Source organism: Musca vetustissima, unplaced genomic scaffold (genome assembly GCF_032173495.1).
Source record: "Musca vetustissima isolate MV318-11 ecotype Yass unplaced genomic scaffold, APGP_CSIRO_Mvet_v1 utg84077, whole genome shotgun sequence".
Taxonomy (NCBI): domain Eukaryota; kingdom Metazoa; phylum Arthropoda; class Insecta; order Diptera; family Muscidae; genus Musca; species Musca vetustissima.
In genome coordinates, this window is record NW_026881945.1 from 22,614 (window position 1) to 32,068 (window position 9,455).

A 9,455-nucleotide genomic window follows, 5' to 3' on the forward strand; every position below is an offset into this window, starting at 1 on the left:
CGATATCCATGCGACGTTGTTTTTTGTCAAAATTTTGGAACAAATCGGGTTTCATGTCTAAATATTGAGACGAACGATATACCAATATAATCAGCGAGCTCTCTAGGCAAAAGTTCTCGACATTTACGCACTCTTGGCCCTATATGAATATATACCACACCGAATTAACATGTCATACCATTACGGAGCCTCCTCCGTGCTTCATGGTCGGAATTGTGTATTTAGGGTTCACGGCTTTATTCGCCCTGCGCCATACCTTTTTTGGTGCATCCGACTCAACCAAAATGACATTCAAAATATATCGTTCCTTTGGAAAATGAGATTCAAAATATATCTTGGAAAATTGCTGCCAGGAGAAAATGAAGATGCTAAATTAGTAACATAGTAAATATACCCAATCCTGATATAAAAAGACTAGTAAAATACATATAAAAGGACCGGGCCTTCCAATCAAAACACCTATAAAGTTACCGGATTTTACATATCTGTAACTATACCCAAACATAGACGGATATTCATATTTGTATACCCTCCACCAAACGGTATAGATTATATTACATTTGCCATTTCGTTTGTAACACCTTGAAGTATCCTTAATCAGAATAAAATTCTATGTCGATTTACGCATGTATGTATGTTGAGATCACGATAGAGACCGCAATATTTAAGAAAGAGCTCTGAAATGTTACACAGACATTACTAGTACTCCTAGGATGTTTGGTATTGCAAATTGGTCCACCCTTTTGATGTAAACCCCATATGACGGTACCACCAATATTTGGTATTTTGGACAATTGGCTGTAATGTGGTATTTGGGTTCTCAAAGAAAAAAATATTTATATTGACCCAAATTTCAGAATTTATATCCGTTATATGGAGGCTACCCTAAAGGGGACTAATATTCACAATTTTTAGTAAGAATCTTTGTTATCCAATAAGAACATATAATACCAAATTGTAGCTAATTTTATTGAATATATATCTCCGAAACACCGAAATATGTCGACAACTGACAAAGCAAGCCACACACACACTGCTAGAGAACAGGATTGCCATATAAAAAAAATTGGTTGCGGGTCGGAAAATTTTAAACTGAGATTTTTTGAACGCTGTTTAAAGTTGCCCCTCTCCCCACTCATTTCAATGGCACTTTGAACAGTTTTACTAGGTTTGCTATGTCGCCTATGCCTACATGTCGGGGTCGCACAACATTAATGTACATCACCTCAACATTATGTCGATTCCTTTAAAATATTATGCTCCAACCGAGGACGCATTACGTATAATGTATATTTATTTTTGAAATTGACACATTTTGAAGAGACCAAACAAATTAAAATTGTCTAATACAGTCTTTGTCAAAAACACTGGGAGTCTCAAATGAGACACATTTTTGATTGTATCAAATTCTATCCTGCCTTTGCCTTAAGTCTAAAGGAAACAAGTCTTCTTTTGGCATATATTTGTTCATATAGCTGCTAAAAAGTTTATAATTTCCTCAGATACGATTTGAAACCAACACTGATAAATAAATACTCCCACAAGGAACACCTAATTTTTCACAAAAAAAAAAAAAAAATATGTAATCACATGGCTTTAAATCTTATCGCTGCTGTGATTCGGTATTGTATAATACATTATCAGTATTGTATTTTTTTGTCACTATATACACGTCATGTTTTTTATGATTTCTAAAAATATATAGTTAATATCTCTAGAAATTTCTTTATAGTAGCCACAGTGGAGCCAAACTTATCTAAATTATTTTATTATGCATATTATAAAATACTTAAGCGTGCCAAATGATTTAAATGGCCAGACCCATGGAAACATTTCTACCATAACTAATTAATTAAGCAATTTGAATGTCTCCATTGCAAGTTCCTATATACAAGTATGTGTTAAGTAATTATTCATTAGATATATGTATGTATGTTTGCATGAACATAATATATTTTATTGTCACAATTATTTTGTTAATGTCATTTTAATTAGACAAATTAAAAAGAAGAATATTCAAATGAAATTGTATAGCAATTAGCCAAACTAATTGAATACATCAGGAATGCATATAACATTTGTCAATTTTAAATATTTATAGATTTAAAACAATTACGTTTGCTGTAAACTAATACAAGATATCTTTTTGACAAATATGACAAATATAAATCCTATAAAACATTCGTCAAATTTTGAAATACGATTAGAACTTTAAAAATACATAAAATCGGACAAATTCATCATATGCGGGTCACAAACAGATTTATACTGAACATGTCATAAAAAAAGGTATTTTATTTTTTGAGAATATCGAAAATGCCATATTACGGCAACATTGATTACTCTCTAAGAATTTGGTTTGAATTGCCCACACCACAACATCGACTAGAAACCAATAAGAAAAGTTCAAAAGTCAGTCGATTATCCCTTCACTACTTTATGTACACAAAATAGATGATCCTATGTACAATATCCTGTAGATAGAAAATATATAGAATCTTTGGAGGACCAATGATATGGAATTGGAAGAAATTTAATATATGATTTACATAGTTTTAGTTGAAATGGAACAATCTAAATCAAATCATACACACGTCATTATCTATCTATCTACCTATGCAAAATCTCATGTACATCGGGTAGATTTCTAGTGCGCCTCTTACATAAAATCGGACAAAAATATTTATGAGAGTCATATCGAACTCTAAGCCTATTTCGGTAAAACTTAACAAGCCTAATCTAGGTTCAATTTGATACGCTATGCAAAATTTCGTATCTTTGGGAGTTACATAAATTGGGCAAAAATATATATAGATGCTATATTTATTATTCATTATTTTTTTGTCCGTAACCGATTTGATCCAAACATTAGACATCGCAATATTTCTTCCAAACTTCGAAGGTGGGGAATATCGGTCCACTTGATATTTGAATCAAACTTTGTACAATCTATTATCTTTACCAAACCTACATTACGCCCGGATATGGTACTCATCGTTCCTCAACATTTTCAATATTCATATATCCAATATAAGACGAATGGAATGTCCGGTTTGACCCAAATTATGTACAACCTACTATATTTTACAAGCTTAGATCGTGTCCGAAAATGGGAACCATTGGATCACTCTTTCGGATAACGCCCCCACAAATGGTCAACATTTTCAATATTTATAAATACAATATCAGGCGAATGGAATGCCCGATTTGAACTAAACTTTCAAGTCCAAAGGTAAGACCCGTAGGATCAATGTTTTAACTTGCAAACTTTATTTGAAGCGAAGGGAATAACAGACTTAATCAACCTTAAATTTGATACCTCTTTGATAAAAAATACTTTATATCGTATAAAGCGAATAATAAAACTTGTGTGTAAATCCAAAGACCTCCGCAAAACATAGACTGAAGGTATGTATAAGAATATATGAAAAGAAGTCACTCTAAACTGGAAAACGGAAACGGTGTCGGAAATTGCAAATAACAGGCACTCAGGTTGGCGGGACCATTGTATGGGGGATATTATAAACATGAACCTATATTGAAAATGCATTGTATATATTTAGGTGAAAAAACTTCAAAATGTAAATGGGGGATATGTCAAAGTATGATCTTAAAATGAACAATTTATGCAAAAAAATTTTTTAGCCTTCACGACTGCAAAAAGCGACAAGAAACTTAAACAGTACCAAAGAGGGCCTTACCTACCTACCAGAACCTCTTCCTTATATTTTATTTCTGATATTCAGTATAATTATTTGTCCATATTCCCTTCACAGTGGGTTATGTTGTGATGTTTGGCGTATAATTATGGCCTATAGATCAACTAGAAACTTCTTCCCAAAATTATTATCTGATCATAACCGAAAATTATAGGAGTTGTCCTTGACTATAACTGGAACATTTCAAAGCGATCAGCGCTATATTTCCGCCCTCCAATGTTACTAAATAATATCTGAATACCTAATCACCTGTAAATGTTTACGTGTAACTCGCACATCCGAGTACATACGACTATATAATTGGTATCAACATAAAGGCCAACCACTGCTCTTGGATATACTATGAACTTCTCGTGTCTACGTCCTTCAGGAGTAAATATATACGCTACAGAATACAATTTTTTTAAGTTTTCACACAAAAGTCGAGATCCCTTTGACCCGCTAAATATTGACCTATCTTTATCAACAGCCATGCTTATTCTTTGGCCTGATCCCCTTCTCCATGTAAAATTCCGTGAGGTTTGGGTCCAGGGTGGGTCCAGGACCAATATTTCGCGGCGTTACAAACTCTTGGGGCTGCACAAAGCTATAATCCCCTGACAACATAGTTGTGTAGGGTATTAATACGGAAAAAGCAGCGGTTCCGATACATGGCGGCTGGATATATTTTAAGATTCTATTTTCAATACGAAAAACCCTAGAAACAATGTATGTGAAATTTGTCAAAGCTCTATCTTAAAAATACGCTTTTTTCAGTGGCAGACGGAGCAAATCATTTTTGAAAAAATCAAAAATATATACTTCACCTAAAAGCGCAGATTATAAAAAATAAATATTGATTTTTAAAAACCGATTATGCTGAGGTTTTGATTTTCCACTAATTTTCTTCGTTCACTCACGTACAAACAGATATTCTCTTTTTTCTCTTTTCGTTAGACATTTTTTATGATTATCTCTCAGTTACGCTCTCACACACTCTCAATTTAATTTTGTTCAACACTGTTCTATATCAATTTTTTTATAAAGGTAATTTTATTATGAATTGTGTAATTTGTGTCAAGTGTTCGGTCATTGATTTGTTGCAACTAGAATGTTGATAATACATTGTATCTCTTTCAAAATTTCAAATTTTCAAAAAAGAAAAAAGGATATATATTTTTTTTTAATAATTTTCATATCAATTATTCCTTCCAATAAATATTCCAGTGTCAACATTACTTCCTACCAATTCTATAAATACTATGAAAGGAGGGGAACATACAATGCTCAGAGAGACACACCTAACAGCTGTTGTGGAACACCAACCTGCATTCTAGAAACAAATTGTTACCAACAATTGCCACCGATGGCAATTGTTCCCTTTCTTGAGAAAAAATATAATTTGTACACACAAATCGTTCAAATAGAATTTGTTATTCAAAAGGCATTAATCACCACCCCTCTCCTATCAATTTGTCACAATTGTAGTTGTTGTATACATCTAATGAAAATTAAACACGCGACCCACAACGACAGTCATAATGGTTATTAGATAAAAAATATATATGTGCATGTCTTCTTACCTATATACAAACAAGTGTTTATAAATATTTTATACAGAAATGCACACTGCAATAGTTTAATTGGCATTATGACACAGATATCAAATGTGAGGCAAGCACGGAATGACAAAGGAATATCCATAGATGGAACAATCGTGTTGTTCATATAGAAAATTGTATCGGTATTACGAGGGCTTCTCGTAATACCTAGTGGTCTAGTGTTTTACCATATCACATTTCCATTGATATTTTGAAATTATTTAGCGTAGACGTATTCCATAAGGTTTGACGTACGACCATGTGTTTTGTTGTTTACATAGACATGAAAAATCTGTGTGCAAAAAAAAATTAATAAACTTGTGAAAAAATGTATTGTTATAATTTTTTATAAATTTCGACGTGGATTATCACGACTTCAGTGAATCGCAGAAATTAAATATTTGTATAACGTTAAAGCACTACCCTTTACGTGGTTTGATGAATTATATCCTGGCGACGCTCGCGGAGATCCGAAGTTTTAAACTCTCCAGAAAATACCTAAAATCGATCGAACCGAAAACAATGCCATTATAAATTGCCTCCTAGTAGGTCGATTAGGCACTGAGTAAATTAAATTACAACTTATAGATACGCAGGGTGGAAAACTGGGCTAGGAATCTCAGTATCCCGAAAATTAAGCGGGAGCTTTGTATACCGGCGATACTAAAGCATTTACCTCTATTGAATATTTTTATATCCTCTTTTTCGCATCTGCTCGAAATATTAACCCGAGATCCCATCATTCGAATAAAATTCAATATCGATTTAGCAATGTCCGTTAAAAGAGCTCGCTATATTTAAGATAGAACATATATAGCTACTACTCCTAGGATGTTTGGGTAGAATATTTTTGAAAAATGGGTAGAATATTTTTCTACTAAAAAATTGTCAATATTGGTCCTTTTTAGGGTTGCCGCGGTATCCCACAATATTGGGCATTTTGGAGCTATTGGTCACGTTTTTTTTTTTTTCATCGGAATTAGTTCGAATTTGATATTAGCGATTCGCATTGAGCAGAAAGTCTCCATACCAAAAATTATAAATATTGACCCATGTTTCGGGTATCTCGCTTTCAATGATACCCCTAATATGCGACATTTTGATTGTTTGATAATTTGGTATTTTGTGTTCTCACTGGGTAGAAAATCTTCACACTAAAAACGATCAATATTGGTCCACTTTTAACCCTTTCAGTGTTTTTGTCGAATATATTCGACATTTAAAATTACTATCTTTCTTTGCGATTTTTCGGTTATCCTATGTACCGTTACAATTGATGTTTTTGTTTTTGCTGAAAGATAGACAAAACTGTCCGAGGGTTAAAATAAAAAATGCTTTTTTTTCTAAACTCTGTGTCTTTATATGATTTTAAATACAAAATGTTAGTTTTTTATTCCGACAAAATTTTGACACTGAAAGGGTTAACAGTACTCCCTCCTTACCAATAATTAGCAATATTGGTCAAAGTTTCGGATAGCCTCGGTATAATTGCACACCCGTTAAATCCGGTTTTTAGGGGCTCAGGGAACGTTTTCAGCCGAATTGGTGATTTTCAGGTTCACATGTAGTTTCAAATATACTTCCAAAAAATTTTAAATATCGATTTATATTTTTGTATAGCTCGAATATAATGGCAAGGGTAGCGCCCCTTGTCAATACTTTGAAGTTTTTAGAGCATTCCCCTATTGTAGTGACTGTAGTTTGGCATTTCGGATTATTGGTGAGTACAACACATAGTTGCCTTAATTTTGACATAGATCCCACAAAAAGGTTCCGCCCCATTTACGGTGTTATTAAGGTTTTAACCAAATGTTCTCTTCGAACTTTCCAGAATTTGTCATATCGGATTTCTGGTGAGAGCATCATTCCAGAAATTTTTTAATTTTATTTATTATTTAATTCTATTTATTGTTTAACCCTTTGAACCCCGATTTTGTTTCCGTAATTATAGAACAATTTTCTGTTCACAGATTTAATGCAACTATCCTCTATAGGATATGGACAAAATTTGACATCGCTATATCCTTGCATTCGGGAGATACAGTACATTCTTTCTGAAAAATAAAACCCCAATATCGAGAAAACCCTATGCATAATCGACGAAAAAATCATTTTAATTTACTCTCTATATAATATTTACAACAATCAAAAATAATTCTGATGACAGAATTCGTACATTTCGAATACGAAGAGATTTAAATAATTTGGACTGTATACACAAATTACTGTGACTGTATAACACAAATCAGGTCTTGACATAGGAAATCCAAAGAATGCATATCTACTATCTGTATAATAAATATAAGCTCTAAAACATTTTGTTGCCTGTGGGCAACATTGGGCCACAAAGGGTTAATTATTCCGTTTAATTTTCGGTATGTTGAAGTTCCGATCACACTTTCCAACCTGACCGTCTGTAATTTGAAACATTATTTTTTCATGAACATATAAATGTCCTGACCGATTTCAAGAAATCCAAATGGACACCAGCTGAAGGTTTAATATGTTAATATTTTGGTGCGAACTTTTTGAGATTGGCCTAATCAAAAATTATATTGATTTCAAAATTTTGTCCATAGATTTATGTAAGACCGGCACAGAAATCGGATTCATTATCTGACGATGCGGTTTAATAATTGAAAAATTTTGGCACTGTTGACCCTTTGTGGGGGAGGTACCAGAAGGAGTGGATCAATGTGTCCCACTTTTGGACTTTATCTATATACCATTCGCCTGATAATGGATTTATAAATATTGAAAATTGTGAACCTTTGTTGAGGAGGTACCCGAAGGAGTGGGTCCAATCTTCGGCCTTCATCTAGGCTTGATAAGTATAATAGGTTGTGATTGAAATAGAGGTTTGGTTTGCTTGATTCTGAATTTAAAAATATTGAAATTTTTGACCCTTTGTGGGGGAGGTACCAGGAGGAGTGCACGAATGGGTCTATCTTTGGGGGAGGTACCGGAAAGAGTAGACCGATTTTCCCCATTTTCGAACTTGAACTAAGTTTGGTAGAAATATTACGTTGTGCAAAGTTTGGATGAAATCCCTTCGAAGGTTGTTGTGTGCACCAGCCGGCCAGACGGATGGACGGACATCTGTAACTCGACTCCAAATTGTCTGAAACAGATTTGGTCCAAAGAAATATAGAGTCTAAAACCAATATTTCGATTAGACACATTTTTACAGTATCAAAGTGTATATACCCTCATATACCCATAAGGCTGAGGGTATAAACATGACACTAAAAAATTTGAGTTCTACAAAAATGTTCCTCAATCAATTTGACTATAGGCACGACAAGTGAAAAATTACGAGCAATTGCTGCTAACAGAGATATCAGTTATAAGATTAACAAAATTCTAGGTTTCCAATATAATCACCAAACATAATTTTCCAGCCCCAGAACAAATGGAGGACATAGCTCCTCCGGGTATATTATATTGAGAACCCAGAAAGGCAAATTTGCCATAGGTCATGTTTTTGAGTATGGTTGGACAGATCGACCATGATCTCCTGCAAAATTACCATTAAACATTAAGACTGCCATATACTAACAACCATTCCGCCTCAGGTCTTTCCAAAGTGAAGACGATCTTTCACACAAAAGTCTTGGTCCATTTGACGCGTAAAATATTAACCAACCATCACCAAAAGAGCCATACTGATTCTTTGGTCAGATCTCCTTCCTTGTATACAATTTATTGATGTTCCCGTCTTATTGTAAAAAACAAACAAAATGTTGTAAAACTTTTATTCCATAAACTATAGGTGTCGTCTTTAGTCGGAAGCGAACATTCTTGCTAAGTTCTGTGACGACTAAATTATATTAGACGGACTCACAAGTCTAGTTCGTGATATGATCGTTATATCCAAGACGGGTCTGTGACCAATATTTCATGGCGTTACAAACGTTAGGTATCATAATTGTGTCGAGTATAGAAACTTAATGTGTAATATGCTCTCGAAACTTTAATACAAAAATCTCAAATTGGGTTTCTTTCCAAAACTTATAAAAACTTTCTATTTGATTGTATACAAATAACTTCAAAATAATAATTAAAATCTGAAACAAAACTATTAACAATTGATAATTAAAATATAGCGATTCTATTAGTCATCACAACCTAATATAAAAAATTATATTTACAATTT